This window comes from Anguilla anguilla, chromosome 15 (assembly GCF_013347855.1).
Source record: "Anguilla anguilla isolate fAngAng1 chromosome 15, fAngAng1.pri, whole genome shotgun sequence".
Classification (NCBI taxonomy): domain Eukaryota; kingdom Metazoa; phylum Chordata; class Actinopteri; order Anguilliformes; family Anguillidae; genus Anguilla; species Anguilla anguilla.
The window spans coordinates 28829708-28845215 of record NC_049215.1 but is presented as its reverse complement, the minus strand read 5'-3'; the positions used below and the strand labels follow the sequence as shown (position 1 = coordinate 28845215).

Here is a 15508-nt window from a genome sequence, read left to right as displayed (position 1 = left end):
CCAATTAAATTAAACAGAAACTGAAACTACAGTAATGACAAATAGATACTACCACCACCCCCCCCCACACCCCCCCAGCGGTTAATATTTTTGTTGGTTTAACAGGAAGAGAGAGAGAGATGCAGACATTACTGTCTCAGCACACCTCTAATGCAAAGCAAAGGTGAGCAACGAGGCCCATAATCCGTTCCTGGTTTTCATTCCAACTTCTGGTCTTCATTAGCCCCAACACTTACACCATCTGACTTCTCAGCTGCATTTTTTTTTCCAAGTCCCTGAATGACAGCCAAAGACTGTTCTTGTGTCCCCATACGAAACGTTTTTACCGTGATCCAATCTCCCAGTAAACCAGTGTTGGTGCTTGCAGCCAATTAGCTCGTTTAGCCAGGGTAATTGGTGGAAACAAAAACCTGCACACACAGTGGCCCTCCAGGACCAGAATTGCCCACCCCTGCTGTGCACAGACAGACGTGGCAAGGCTCTGCTTTGCAGGTCCAACCACTGTAAGACGTGCCAAATCCTGCATGATTTTACACCCGTTATTAAACCCACACACCTGGAGCAGGTCACACACCCCATTGCACCCAAAATTATCCCTACACTAAATGTGTACCTTACATCAACCCCCCCCCCCCCACCCCCCACCCCACCCCACCCCCCAGGCAAAGGCAGAGTGTCTAAAACTGCAATACTGCACATCCTGCATCATCCTCACACACAGCGGGGGGGAAACCCACTCTTCCCCCCCCCCCCCCCCCGGCCCACCCAACTTCACTCCGAATTACCTCCGCAGCCAGTCAGAGAGGGGCGATGCTCTCCATACTTAAAAGGCTGAGGAGAGCAGGCCTTTAGACAGAGCAGAAGGGAGGAGAGAGGTGTGGCCGCAGCAGTCAAGCTGGGAATGAATCTTTTATGAGCGCGAGATTCCGGTCTGTGCTTCCTTCACATCCGCGCCCGGGAAATGGGAAGGCACCGGAACAGGGAGCTCCAAGCCTGCATTCAGCTCTGGGCCACTGTACGCATTCTACCCGCAGGGCCTGATTCGCTCATACTGTTAGCGCGTGTGAAAAGCTTGTTAGCGCACGCAAAACTAGCAACGCAACAAACGATTGGTGCCAAAGAAACACCACGGCCAATCACTGGTCACGTTGTTGGTTTTTTGCTCCTCAAGCTAAAAGGCTGTGCACGTGCTAAAAAGGCCCTTAGTGTTTATGTGCCGAATGACCTTCACACAGCGCCCGCTTTCTAAAACTCAGAATGTCAGAATTTCCTGTCGCCTAGCGACAGCAGGGTGCTTTTCAACCGCATACTTTTTTTTTCTTTCCAGCGGAATGCTCATGGTCACATTCTCATCACGGTCAATTTGTGTCGTCGTGATTAAATTCTCATTATGGAGACATTAGCAAGCATTCAGGTTCTCGATGGCGTGCGCATACTGTACAGGCACGCCGAGAATGCCAGAGGAGTATTCCCATGGGGGAAACGGGTGGTTTCCAAATCTCGTCTAAAACAAATCGATCAAATACGGACGAGGCTACAAAGTGCGAATCGTGAAAATGGGAAGCGGAAGCCTGGTTGTGCGAGCGACAGAGAGAGCACGACAACAGCACCATCAGTCAGCTCCAGAGCGGCACAGCAAGAATACGTGCAATTAAGACTTAGCCAAATCAACAAACACCTCAGACACCATTACCTAGCCCACCTGGGACACAATACACAAAAAGACAAAGCAAAATAGACCTCAGCCAGGCTCAAAAACAATTTAAATAACACATATATATATATATATGCACCAACGTACTTGTAAAATACCCGATAAGAGTCAGCAAGCAAAGCTAAGGTTGCTGAGATCACAACCCGACCAATCAGAAGAACTTAAATGACCAGCAATCGTGATCTGATTGGTCCAGAAGTGGATACTGCTGGATATTGCGGATGTGAGACACCCATGGAGGCCAACGCCCTCATTATCATGGATTGTGTTGTTAAGTATTGGCAGAGCAGTGGGGCTGCACAAACCAGCAAATCATTCCAGAGATTTCATTAAAACAGAGGTGTTCTATGAAAGGAAACAATTTCCAGGGTGGTTAACAAAATAAAACGCACTTTTCAGGCTGCAATTTTACATATTAAAATTGAGAGGTGCAAGTATATTTTTACAACCACTTTAGTTTGACCGCAAAGTACTGCACCAGTCTTGTTATTTCCGGACCTGGATAAAAGCACCGGGCTGGTTTTACTTGACAGTTAGCAAAAAACGTACGACTGCTAAACCACAAGATAGTGATGAACTCACCAACTTGATTTTTGAAAGACTAGTTTGGTTGTGATCGAAGCGACAGGCAAGGGCATTTGTTGTCTGAATTAATTACAGAAAACAAACGTGTTTCCCACCAGTACGGCATCTGACGTCTGCCTCCCCAACAAGGGACACACTGAACTATTATCTGCAAATTTTATACAGACAAAAAGCGTGCCTTTCGGTTGTGTTTTCCCCAACTCATTTTTGTACTTCCTGTCGGATATCTAGTTTTTAGATTGCAGCCTTTGAGAGAGAGAGAGAGAGAGAGAGAGAGAGAGAGAGAGAATATAATTGGATATGGGAGGCTTGTTCATAGTCCACACAATATTACACTGTAATCAAGTGGCCTGCGATGCATGACCTGACCGTAGGAATGCTGCCTGTTTCTCTCTATGCCCTCCACAGGCAACAATGGGATTGTCCTTAGGCAATTAAAAGCCACACTGAGACCTTTATCTATGCATACAAATATAGAGTGTCATGACGTCTTCTCTCCTGGAGAGTTCAACTACCTCTGAGGAGACACCAGAACACAAAGCCGTTTATGAGGTCAAGACTCATGTGTGGCCACAGATTCCCATGAGGATCACCCTTTCCTTTTTGGTTTTAAGTTTGAATGCCAATTGGTGACATTCAACTGGAATCGTCAACTGAAAGTCTCCATGTTTACGTAGACGATGGTTGTTGAGGCCTGCCGGTTTTGAATGAGTATTTCTGGAGGCAGCTCCAGTTTCTAGCGGAGGTCAGCGTGATATGAGTGGCGGGGCCTCCAGGTGGCTCACGCTGTGAGCCCTGCGACTGGGCGCTCGAGTCCCAGTTGTGCCAACCTTGGCTGGCTTTGATCAGAGGCCCACAAGGCAACAATTGGCCCAGGCTCACCAGGGAATGAAAGGGGGTAAAGCCGGCTTGTGCCACTGATCTCATCAAGGTGATTTTAATAAGTATATCTGTCAGCTTTTAGATAAAGCCAGTCCCTTTCTAACCCCCCCCCCCCCCCTAAACTCAACATTACCCAATCAGTATCCTCCCCTGATCATTCATTAAGAAAGCACAAGCCAAGAGAAAAGGGTGTGTGTCCCTCCCCCTCTTTCAGCTACATAAAATGCAGGCCTGTCTTTACTTTTGGTTGGCATCTTTGTCTTGCATCTGGGCCTGGCGTTTATGGTTATGGTCTTATGGTGGTCTTACATTTTTGGTTTTACAGCTCATCTTGCATTTTACATTTCATCCCTGGTCTTTTTGGAATATTCGGCTGTCTGTTGGTTTTTGACTTTGGACTTGTGGCATTCTTGGGATTACCATGGGAGACAAACAGGGTTTTGGTATCTTCTTGCACTAATTTCTTTTGTGACTAACTTGTCTGTAACATTCGCTGTTTGTTAAGGTAGTTGAACCTATTATTTTCAGACGTTGAAAACTCGTGAGTTGTACATTTTGATAGAGGCTGATAACTGGTTGATCTGCCAGTGAATTTGGCTTGATATCTCAAATAGTAATCGACAAATTAGCTCAAATAAATCTCTTTTGCATTAAAATGATTTTTAACTCCACAGAAATGAGGAGTTTTAACTGTTGATGCCAGTTGTGTTCTGCATTCAGAGTGCCGAGCATTAAACAAGGATGTTGGCAGTTAAAACTTGGATTTGTAAATAGTCACTTTTAACAGATTCTCACTTCCCCGACATTCCACTGTTTCTTTGTGCCAAACTAGCATTCCTATTTAAAAATACAAAAACAAGACTGTGTTGAGACATCCATAATGCAAGCAGGTTTTTATTTAGTGAGCGGTGTTAAATTAACCGACTAAAAAAAAACAACAAAAAAATGTAACCCACTCCCACCAACTGCATTGACAAAAAGATCAAAGTCTCTGCCCTCAGAGAAAAGTGCCACTATGAGGATGATGCAGGGTTGAAAGAAAGCTTTTCAATGTTCTGAAACACATTTGTAATTTTAAGTACTGAAAATGACCTGGCAGTGTAATTATTGGGATAAAAGGCATCCCGATTCATTCATCTATCACTATCAGGCTATGGGAGAAACTAGTCACCCCAATAATACTGCACTACATCTTCCCACCCCCCCACACACATCTTATTAGTCAATAGCTGATGCTGGCATTCTGCAGGTCCTAATTAATTCCCCACAGTAATTTCTTCATCTGCTATAAGCTATGCCAGGACCCAATTGCCCCCTCGCTCAACTACCTACACTGGCACACAGTTGGACGCAACTAATATCACCAAGCATGTGACATTACGGAGCGGCCTAAATTAGCCTAGCAACGGTACATTAGAATAGCCTGACGGTAAGTCGTATGTTCTTCTGACAACGAGCAGCCCACGCTAAAATGTTGCTAGGCCGATGCTGGTAGCTTTGGCAGCGTTCGCGCTGGCCATTTGGACAGCTGAAGGCTCAAGCTTTACTGTATGTTGGCCAAATCATTAAAAAAAAAATAATGCAAGGTCAATATTGGGCCAGCTGGATTAGGTTAACTGGTTGGTTGGCCAGGAAGGACAGACTTGGTGGAAAAAGGATACTCTGAGACAAAGGGATAGATTAAAACAAACTCCCTTAGCCAGTTCAAGGGCATATTCGATTTAATCAGATCAGATTTCCCTGCCTGGATCAATCTATGCTCCGTATCCTGATAAAGATGCTGTAGGCCGTTACAAAGCACAAAGAAAGAGGGTCTAGACAATGGAAATGAGTTTTCACCCGGGTTGTGCCCGGTTGGTCATTTTGTTCCAAACGTACCTGCCTTGTCATGCTAAAAGAGTTTGTTTGTGTCACAGATTTGTAGTATGCTAAATTACATCTCAACAGAACAAGCATAGAGATGACACTGTATCACACCGTAGGAAGCAACGAGATAAACAACTCAAAACAACATTCTAGTCCCCTGTTATAATACAATATAATAAAATAATACGGGTTTGTTGAATGCCACGAAAGATTCCATTGCAGTGCCAAAATGCTTACAGGTGTCGATTATCCATTAAGGCGACTGTTGCTAAATCCTTCCACAAAAGCGAAACAAATTGCCTATTCAGTGCAATCAGAAATAAATGGTTATTGGTGTGCCCAAACACCTGTTAAACGACAGCCAGTGAAGACGTGTTTTCATTCATCGCCCCCGTGTTAATTTCCTATGGCAGCAGCACCCATCTCCTCACAACAGTTATGGACACCGAAGGTGAGTTAACACTTTCATTAACCTGAAAGAATTGTAAAGGAAAAATAAACTGTTACCGTGTGTTGCCGTGAGTAAAGAAATCCAGCCCATAGCTACATAGCGCGGGGTTGCGTATCCAGAGAGAACCTATTTTGTAGGCAGGTTTCATATGTCCTTTAATTTTGTGGAGTGCCTCCGGGATGTAGCAAGAGAACCAGCTAGGATGTCCGTAAAGATGGTAAAACATCAAGTCGCTTGTAAAAAGTAAGATGGCTGCTGCAGGGGCATCCCCTGCTTGGGACGGGTGGGGGACAAAACACCACTTTGGAACTTGCCTCAATGGATCGTTTTTCAGAATGGGAGATGCCGTCGCTGGGCTGGATGTCCCTGACTTGGGTTGTGGAAAGTGAAAACTGCCGTCTGGTAAATAGAGAAATACTGTTGTCTTTGAGTCAAATTTATTATGTGTGCAGGGTCCCTTTAAGAGAGGCCCCACCTCCATGCTGATGCCCCTCCCTTCAGGCCACACCTTTTCCTGTTTGATAGTCGTTCGGTCCTTATATAAGGTGAATCCTTATGGGCATTATGGTAGGTTTCACCGAATCAGAAAAAACCAAATTCGGCTTTGATTGAATTGCACATGCCCTTAAACTGGTTTTAAAGTGCGTTTGATTGAATTTAGGGCATAGATACGCTTACAGTCAGACTGTATGAAAGGACAGCTGCAGGTAGGAGGAATATAGTTTAAAGTTCAACCAACGGACCACCGCCCACATTTCTGAAGCGGTTGGCTCAGGGACAATGCGTGCCATGCCAGGGGAGGGACTAGCAGCCCCAGAAGCAGCGGCCCAGTGTGAGGTCACATTGCACACCCTGGAAGGACACGCAGAGCGCACTCTGCACCACGGCAACAGGGGGTCCGGAATAGTTCTGGAACCCATATAAACGGGACTGTCGTTAGCGGCACTGGTCGCTAACGCAGTCCTGGGTTATTATTAGCTGTATGTACTACAGTCTGGCATAATGGCAGTTTAACTGTAGCGCATTAGCGGGTTTCGTATCTGTGACATCGGGAGCCGGGGCAGGGTTGGAAGGGGGGGGGGGGGGAGGCAGAGAGAGCCGCCACCCTCCATTGGCCACTGTCAGCTGAGCTTGTTACCTCCCACAGCCGGGGAATACAACAGCCTGGGAGAGATCTTCTGGAACTCTGCCACGGTGTGTTTGGCTTTCCTCCACCCACCCACCCACCAGACCCACTCGCAGTCTATCCCCTCTCCTGTTCCCCTCCCCCCCCCCCCTCCCCTACCTCCGCACCTCTGTGGACACGCGCTCAACTATTTTCTGTCGACTTTCCAACAAAAACCCGATGTTTTTTTTTTCCCTACGCATTTTGGCACCTCCGTGGTCTCTCTGAGAACGGCGCTCACTTGGATCGCATCCTGTGCGTCTTCACTGGTGGGAAATAAATCGGTGTGCAGCAGGGGTGGGCAATTCCGTGCCTGGAGGGCCGGCGTGTGTATGCAGAATTTTGTTTCCACCAATTACCCAGGCTAAACGAGCTAATTGGCTGTACACACCAACGCTGGTTCACTCGTAGATTAGATCACAGCAAAAACGTTTCATGTAGGGACGCGGGAGCGGTCTTTGGCTGCTGGCTCATGCACTCAATCAAGAAATGCAGCTAAAATGTCAGATAGCGTACATTTTAGTGCTAATTAAGTAATTAAGGCCAGGAGTTGGCACGGAAACCAGAAACGGTTACAGCCCTCGATGCCCACCTCTGGTCTCCAGCCAATCCGTTCACAGCTTGGGCCAGCTCCCCTTTAATCCCCACAATGCACGGCTGCTCCACCTGACTCCGCTCCACAATATTATTGCCACTACACAGCCGTACTCCCTCGCAGTTAAACACTGTATTTCATATCCTATTTATGACTGTAATTTTGTAGCGCCATTTTGGTTTATCCTGTCGATCGTGATCTATTGAAATTAATTTGCTTCAGTTGAATGAGGAGGATGGCTGTGCACTTCCCTGTGTGAGGAAACGGGTCTTATGGTCTGAGACACAGAGACAATCGGCTTTTTATGCGCAGAAAACTAAACGTTGCCGTAAGTAACTATTCTTGTGACGCTACCAGCGTCTCTACTTCACACGACCACCGTCCTGTCCCTTATCCATTAAAGGGTTGAGAGTTGTCAGTGTTACTGCTGTCCGAACAGGCAACTGTCAAAAACTCAACAAAAAGTGCTGTGATTGGATGGAAATAGGTCAAGGGCATAACCGAGACACGTACCCTCAGGGTGACGCATTACTCATTCTAGCTGACTAGCCAGGGAAGCCAACAAACAATTAGCAAAGTAAGCTTACAAATAAATAAATCATAACAGGTGGCATTCTGCTGCATCTGAATGTGCACGTACACCTGGGCGGAACGTTTGTAAAGTTTATCACCAGGACACACCCGTGATGACTTGGATGTGTGACGTGACAGCATGTACCACCGTGTAGCCAGTTAGGGTCACATTTATTTGCGGTACATGTAAAATTTACTTTCTTATTTTATAGCGAAAAAACAATGTGACAGGAGGGATGTCTTGAGGAAACAAGTCGAGCGTCGTTTTCACCAACGTCGTTGCGAAGAGTAGCATCACACTCATACCACCAATGAATGGCCTTCCTTCAAAGGGCCCATAGAATTACACTGCAATATATTTATGTGATATCGCATTACATGGTACTATCACACGTGTGCTGACCACCAAATAAGGCAATATTATTAAAATGCCCTCAATGTCCATTAATCATTTTTAAACGAATACTGGCCCACCTGGATATGCTCCTTAAGCCTCATTCCAAACCTCGGCAATTTTAGCAGAATTTTCATTCTGATCCAGGATAAGTTTCTGTTTGTGTAATTTCTAATAAGCACGGGCGTTAAGCTGCTTAGAATCCACGAAATCTCTCAAGAATCAAGCACTTTTTAAGCACCGCTCTCGAACGAAAAAACAATTTTCAAGTTCAATTTTCGAGTGCTCGATTTGATTTTCGCAAATCTAGCCATCAAAGTATTTGTAAAGGAGCTGGGGAACCCGGTATGAAATGAAGTCATCGCCCGCTCCACTGAGGAACAATACCTCTAATTAAAATAAGGTACACTCAGGCCTGCCTGTTTGCTTGGTGTGTGTGTGTGTGTGTGTGAGAGAGAGAGAAAGAGAGAAAGCAATTCAAGTGATTATTTGCAAAGAAAGCAATTTAAATTAGCCAGGTTAAAATCACATTAGATACTTCTCATCGTTTCACACCATGGACTCATAAATTAAAGATTGTTGCTACAGAAGTGCGTCTCGGGCCCTGATATTTGTCCGTAAACAGTGTACTGTAGCAACTGTATGTGAATCAAGTATTCCACAGTACACAAGGCAAGAAAATGAGAAAAATGATTAAAGCAAAGAACCAGAGACTGAGTAGAAAGGAAATAGAGCACCAACAATCAACAAAAGAAAACATTTAAAGCCATTAAATAGTCTCCAATATCTTCCAATCTTTCCTCTACACACCCTCAGTCTCTCCACATCTCTGTCCCTCCACACACACACACACACACACACACACACACACACACACACAGGAAAGGGAAGTGCTGATTAATTTTTGACTCTTCTCCTCTCCTATTGGACGGGGAGGCCGAGCGGGAACGATGCCCCGTTTCTGATAGATCTGATTGAAGCTGTTTACACCAGCTTCAAAGTATAATTCCTTGGCCTTAAAGCCTGCCGGCAACTTTGAACAGCCGAGGGGATTCGATCTTCATCTGTTCAGATGGAAAATAAATAAATAAATAAATAAAAATCTTTTACATTAGCTTTCTCACCCAGCCCACAGGACTGACCCTTTCCCCAGTTCCCGGCACTGACTCCTCCCTCATCAATAGGCCCTACTCCTCCTCCATAAATAGGTCCAACGCCTCCCCCCCCCACCTGCAGTACTGACTCTCATAAGTCTCAAAATGCAACGGACTTCTCTGCCCAGGGCACTAAACCCCATAAAACAGCTAAATCTCTGTCTCTGTGTCTATATGCCCCTGCTCCCTCATTTTAACAGGCCTGTCTGCTGCTCCTGGATTAAACCCAACAAACTGTATTTCTCCTTTACCGTCTTACCCAGGGCCACAAGACAGCACAGTTGCATCTGTACATACATTAGCACATGCTCAAACGTGTACAGGTGCGCGCACACATACACACACACGCACGTGCACACACATACACGCGCACACACGCATACACGCGCACACACGCACACACACACAGGTGCACGCACGCACGCACACACACACAGGTGCACGCACGCACGCACACACGCACCCGCTCCAGCGAAAGGCAGCTCATATCTCTTTTTCATGGTTATTATTACCCTCCGACTCCTGGGTCAGGGGACGCCGAGCTCAATACGTCAGGGAAGCCTTCCCTTTCCGCCCCCCCCTCACTTTCCTGCCTTTGATGAAAATAGAAAATCAAACTGAGAGTCCGGGAGGGGGGAAAAAGGCGAGGAGCTCGAAAATGACTTCTGTACATCCATCATCCCAGCCGAAATCCGTCCGTCTCTCTCGTGTCGTCCCTCTACAGCACGGGCATTCCCCCGCTCGCCGCTCCCCCCGGCTGGATCTGCGCTTCCCGGCTCTGTCCCGAGCGATCCAGCGCCCCCCCCAAACCCCCCCCCCCCCCCCCCCCCACCCCGTCAGCGCGAGAGCTCTCACGAGCTTATCTTCACACGCGAGATAAAATATGTTTATTGAGGCCTCTACACACGGGGCTGGAACACCATCGCGATGACACAATATTTCAATTGGTTTCGCTCCGGTTCCCACCCGCGCACCCCATGGCCCGCGTGGCCCCAGTCGACCCCGACTGCGGCCCAACGCTGCGCTCTGACCTCACGGCTCAACCTCAACGTACACACAACCCCGACTTTGGCCCCGCGAGTACCCAAAAATCGTAAATGATTCGAAGTCGGAGTGAGCCTAGTTTTATTTGTAATTCGTTAAAGCGCCAGTGTCACTCGGGTTTTACCCGATACATAGATTTGAAGTGTAACTGACAGAATGCAGCTCAAAAGGTATACAGTATATGAATAAAATATACATACATCTCCCTTTAAAGGTGACATGGAACGCTTCAAATGTTTGATAAATACACAGTGACAATTCGCACGGTTTGCAGAAACAACACGTAGTGTAGAAAATGAATCGCAAACACGTTTTATTTTATTATTTGCGCACAGCCGTAAACACAATGCCAGAAAAATAAGTCTATGACATTCAAAAATCTGCAGAGAATGTGTTGTGGCCTCCTGCGGTGACAGTGAAAAATGCATTAGGCTGTTGCTAATTGCAGAATGACACATTCATTAAAGACAATGAACCACAGAGATCGAGAGAGAGAGAGAGAGAGAGAGGAAGAGCCCAATCACCGCTTGTCACCGTCAGTTTGATGTGGCGACAGCACTGTTTCACCATATTGGTGCCTGGTTGCTCGAGGTGGAGGTCACAGAAACCACACTCCTCTCAAATTTCAGTTATGCGCTTCTTATAAATCAATAATTTATCAGAGTAAACCGTTTATTTTTCAATTCTGAGAAGGATCAGCTTCAAGTGAAGCCAAAATGTAGTCTTTTTTTTACACATTTTTCACGCAGCAGTTTACAACACAGACATTATATTTTATGTCTCATATTCACATTTGTACGGCTGCATTTTTCCACACTTCGCGTGTCCCATAATCACCATCAGAAGAATACGGTCACAGTACATTGTATTGCAAAATATTTCGGCCAATCTGCAGGCCATATTTTGATGCGCCCATTTGAGAGAATTCAGCCGTATTCCTAAAGGAACTGCAGTAATGGGACCAAAAGACCCTGAATGAATAAATAATTAAGGGGCTTCTATAACTTACAGAAGCAACTGTATTATTCTTTCAGAACAAACACACTTATGGTGCCTAATATCAATAACAAAGATCTAACAGCCAGTACTTGTTACGTGATGTTAAATACAAATGTTAACAGAGTTATTTTCTTCAAACAGCTTCAATGGAAGGGGAAGTATCACACGGTCCAGTACACTGTATATCCCCCAAGACAAGGTTAAAAAAGCTAAATCCCCATAAAGAGCATTCTAGGGCTTATTTAGTGAGGTGAGGTGGATCAGAGCCAACCCAAAAAAATTTAAGCTGACTTCGGGGTTTGGATCATAGGGAAACTACTACACCCCATAAACCACTGTGGAAACATCACTGATCTAACTTGCACACAGGATATTACCACCAGACAACTATGACATTTCAAACCTCTATATTAATCAGCGGAACTGATTATAAACTACAATACTGACACCAACAGAGAAAGAATACAATATTAAGTTCCTGTGTACTTATTAGGGGACTGCTCATGCATTGCGGGCCAGACGTTCACTGCACATTTATTAGGTTGCCGATTTTTTTGACAACCTCAACGAGTGCACAGTAATTATCGCTGAGGGAAAAAATAGCTGCAGTGCGTCGCGTCGCGTCGCACACACACGCACGGTCGCTCAAAACGTCTGAGAGGAAGCGTAACATGGCGGCGCTGTCCCCCGGTCGTGGTGAACTGTAATGGAGCTCGCTGACGACTTCAAGGTGCGTTTCTGGAGCGCCGGCTTTGAACGACCTCGTCGGTTCGCTCACAGGGGCCCGAAACGATTAGCCTGGCAACATCTCGCCACGTCCACGTGGACCGACGGCGACCACGGAGAGCGACCCAGGGCTTTTTTGAGGAGAACTTGCGGGAGCCGCACCAGAGACCCTCGGCTTCCCTGGCCGCTGCAGTATCCAGGTGAAAGCCCATCAGCGGTTAGCAGGCAGGTTAGTGCTATGGTGACTTAGGGGCTCAAGCTGCAGCTATGAGGACAAATTCTTTCGCTCCGTTCACACTGCATGGGGAGGGATGCATTAGCATGAGTTGTTTGGAATGTCAAAGCAGGGAAATGGGTTGTGTTTTAAAAAAAAATATATATATATATTATTTAAACTGGATTGGAGGATAAATACACTTTAAAACCTGGGATGAATTATTAACCCTGAGAGAAGAGCTTCCTTGTGGCACTTCAGCCAAAAATATTACATCCAAGGTGAAGGAATGGTTAGCTGGACTGCTAAATGAGCTATGCCTTTTGGATTTTTATTTTCAGTGAATTTGCTTAAGGAATTACTGCCTGAGAAAAGCAGTATTTTGCGAAATTTAATTAACTAAGCGGGGCCCAGCCCGTTTAGGAGAGTATTTCTCCGGAAAACCCGTCTCGTGCAGTTCTACAGACAGCAGCACCCTCCTTACTGGCAGTGAGCAGGAGAGCAGTTTTGCAGGCTTTGATTGCAGCAGCGCTGTTTGGAACAGCGGTGTACGTGTGCGCCCTGTTCTCTTGACCACCGCCTCAGGGTAAATACTTCTGATGGGTTTTCCTTTTCTTAATAACACAAATAGTCGGGAGCAACAGTCTCAGCACCGTAGCATGGCATGCTTTAAACGCCACAGTCATCATTTATCCCCCCCTCCCCTCAACGTGTTCGGGGCAATTAGTGCATTTTGTTGTAGCTCGACTGAGAGTCACGGAGGTTTTTCGATGTTAAAAGCACTCGATGGGTCTCTATGTCAGGCCGGCTAAAATTTTTGGTGCCCCTCTTTAGTCTGCCAGCCCAGATAAGGCACTGTTCAAATGCCTGGCGGCTCAGCAGTCTGCTTGTTAAAGCCACACGTGCGGGGTCTTCCTCCGACTCATGTCTGTGCAAGCTTGGCTTGTGGACTACGGAGTGACAAGCAGCAGCTGGTGACATCGCATGCATCAGAGGACAGCGATTCTGTAATGTGTACCCTCTCCCATGTTAGCTGCAGGGATTGCAGCAAGAATAGCATGAGACACTCCAAGCAATCCAATCAGAGAGAGGACCCTCAGAAAAGAAAAAAGTTTTCAAGAGTTAGTAATGGTGGTCTATTATGAGCTAGCAATGACTGCTCTGGTAAGTGCACTAGTTATCTCCATTCAGATCCCCCAACGGTTCAAACAAGAACCCAGCAGCGCTGTCCGCTGTTGTCATTAGTTTGCTTTTGTCTCGACTCACTGGGCGATGAAACAGATTCAACAGAATCCTCAACACAATGACCTGAGCCGTGGTAACCATGACAACGGCACACCTTGAACCTCCAGTAATCCTTTATAAGAAAAGGGGAAGGGCATTCTGTTCATCTGACAGTTGCATTGGTCCCGCTGTCTGGCAACCGTCTTCCTCGCACCCGGTTTGTTTGTCTGCGTGCGTGCGTGGGTGTGTGTGTGTGTGCGCGCGTGTGTGTGTGTGTGTGTTGCATTCCGCGTCTGCGTGAGAATGTGCTCATGCATTTGTGTCTGTTGAGTCTCCACGACTCCCTTTTCACCATCACCCTCATTCACCTCCTTATTTAGGGCTTTAATTGGGACCAGCTGTGTGTCCTGCAGCAAGAATGGCCATGCAGCAAAAATAACCAGAATGCATCACAAGTCAGGCATGTGTCAGGCATCCACTAAGGCTACGTTCACACACACACACACACACACAGGATAGCTGGGCTGAACGGTATGAATAAATAGTACCCGTTACAATTTACATGCAAACATGCACGCCCTCTTATACAAGCACACACATGCTTACACACATGCATACGCACACATGCACGCACACACACCAAAACACACACACACACACACACACACACGGGCGCACACACACACACACAACACATTTTGTTACTGGTGAAGCGTTCCGCCGTCATGACAACAGACACAATTCAACAGCATTTCGGGTCAGCTGGCAGACTTATTTCCTAGGATAGCACCAAGCGATGTAAAATATTTATATTTATCGGCTATTTGTACTGATGTCTAAACCAAGCAGGAATGTTGTGGCAAGCTCAAGGTTTTCACAGAAACCCTCAAATGACTTAATTTAATGCCATCTGGATGAGGCTGAATGGTTTCTCACACCTATTCGCTAGTTTTAGTCTCTTCGTCAAGCAGAAAGGTATAACATACTGTATATTTTTCAGTATAATTGCTTGTGCAGGAATCCAACAAGAAGCTCATTAAGTTTTTGTTTGTTTGTTTTTTTTTTTTTTTGAAGAGTAGTGCATTCAAATCAGTTAACAAGCCAAACTGAATTAATATCCACACTCAATCCTAATGCATTTATCCACACTTACACACTCAATTCTAATCACAGGACAGTCGTTTTGCTGCATCTTGCGACAATATTTTTTCAGCTGTACATACACAGTGCAAACAAGGCAGACTATTGCCCCATTCCTCTCACCACTGAGCTGCCTGACACAGCTAGTGCTAATGATCTGTGTCAAATCTGAGTAAAAACATACTCTTAAAGGTTTTAAACACAAGATGGCAGGTAGCAGCTGAGTTTTTAGTTACCGCGACCCAGCCCAGTGTAATATTAATATGTATATAATAATATACATATTAATATATTACATATATGTTGGTTAATTCCCCAATCTCCCCTACAGTAATGTAATGCCTATAGCCTATACTGGCCAGAGATTTGAGACTGGATAACATGGACAAAAATGCTAGTTCTGATTATTTACTCTTTCACGTGGGTACTCTGACAATTTGTTCCAGTTGGCTGCATCAGAGAGGTTGACTCTGTAGTGTTCAGCAATTTGGACGAAGTGGCTCATCGCCTGAATGTTTCGCTCCAAAATTCAAAATTATGCCAGATCCGTTGGACGCCCTTCTCACATACTGCCTGTGGAAGCTGTGGATGGTTATTTGGCAGTTTGCTTGTCTGCGGCATTGCACCTCTTTTTGGGGTTGGCGGGAGAACAGTTCACCATCGAATGGCAGAGAATGGCATAAGGTGAGTCTGAGATCTTGGTGCACCAGGCCATCGATCAGATGTGGTCTGAACTGCACACCATCTCTTTCCACGCCTGCCTGCACAGACCTCATACGCTC

At 46.0% G+C, this 15508-nt stretch overlaps 1 protein-coding gene across 15 annotated transcripts in view; it reads right to left on the bottom strand.

The window, feature by feature from the left end:
- The window catches only part of dmd (dystrophin), a 202044-nt gene that overhangs the window by 141773 nt on the left and 44763 nt on the right, over positions 1-15508 (bottom strand). The gene's annotated exons all lie outside the window — the stretch shown is intronic.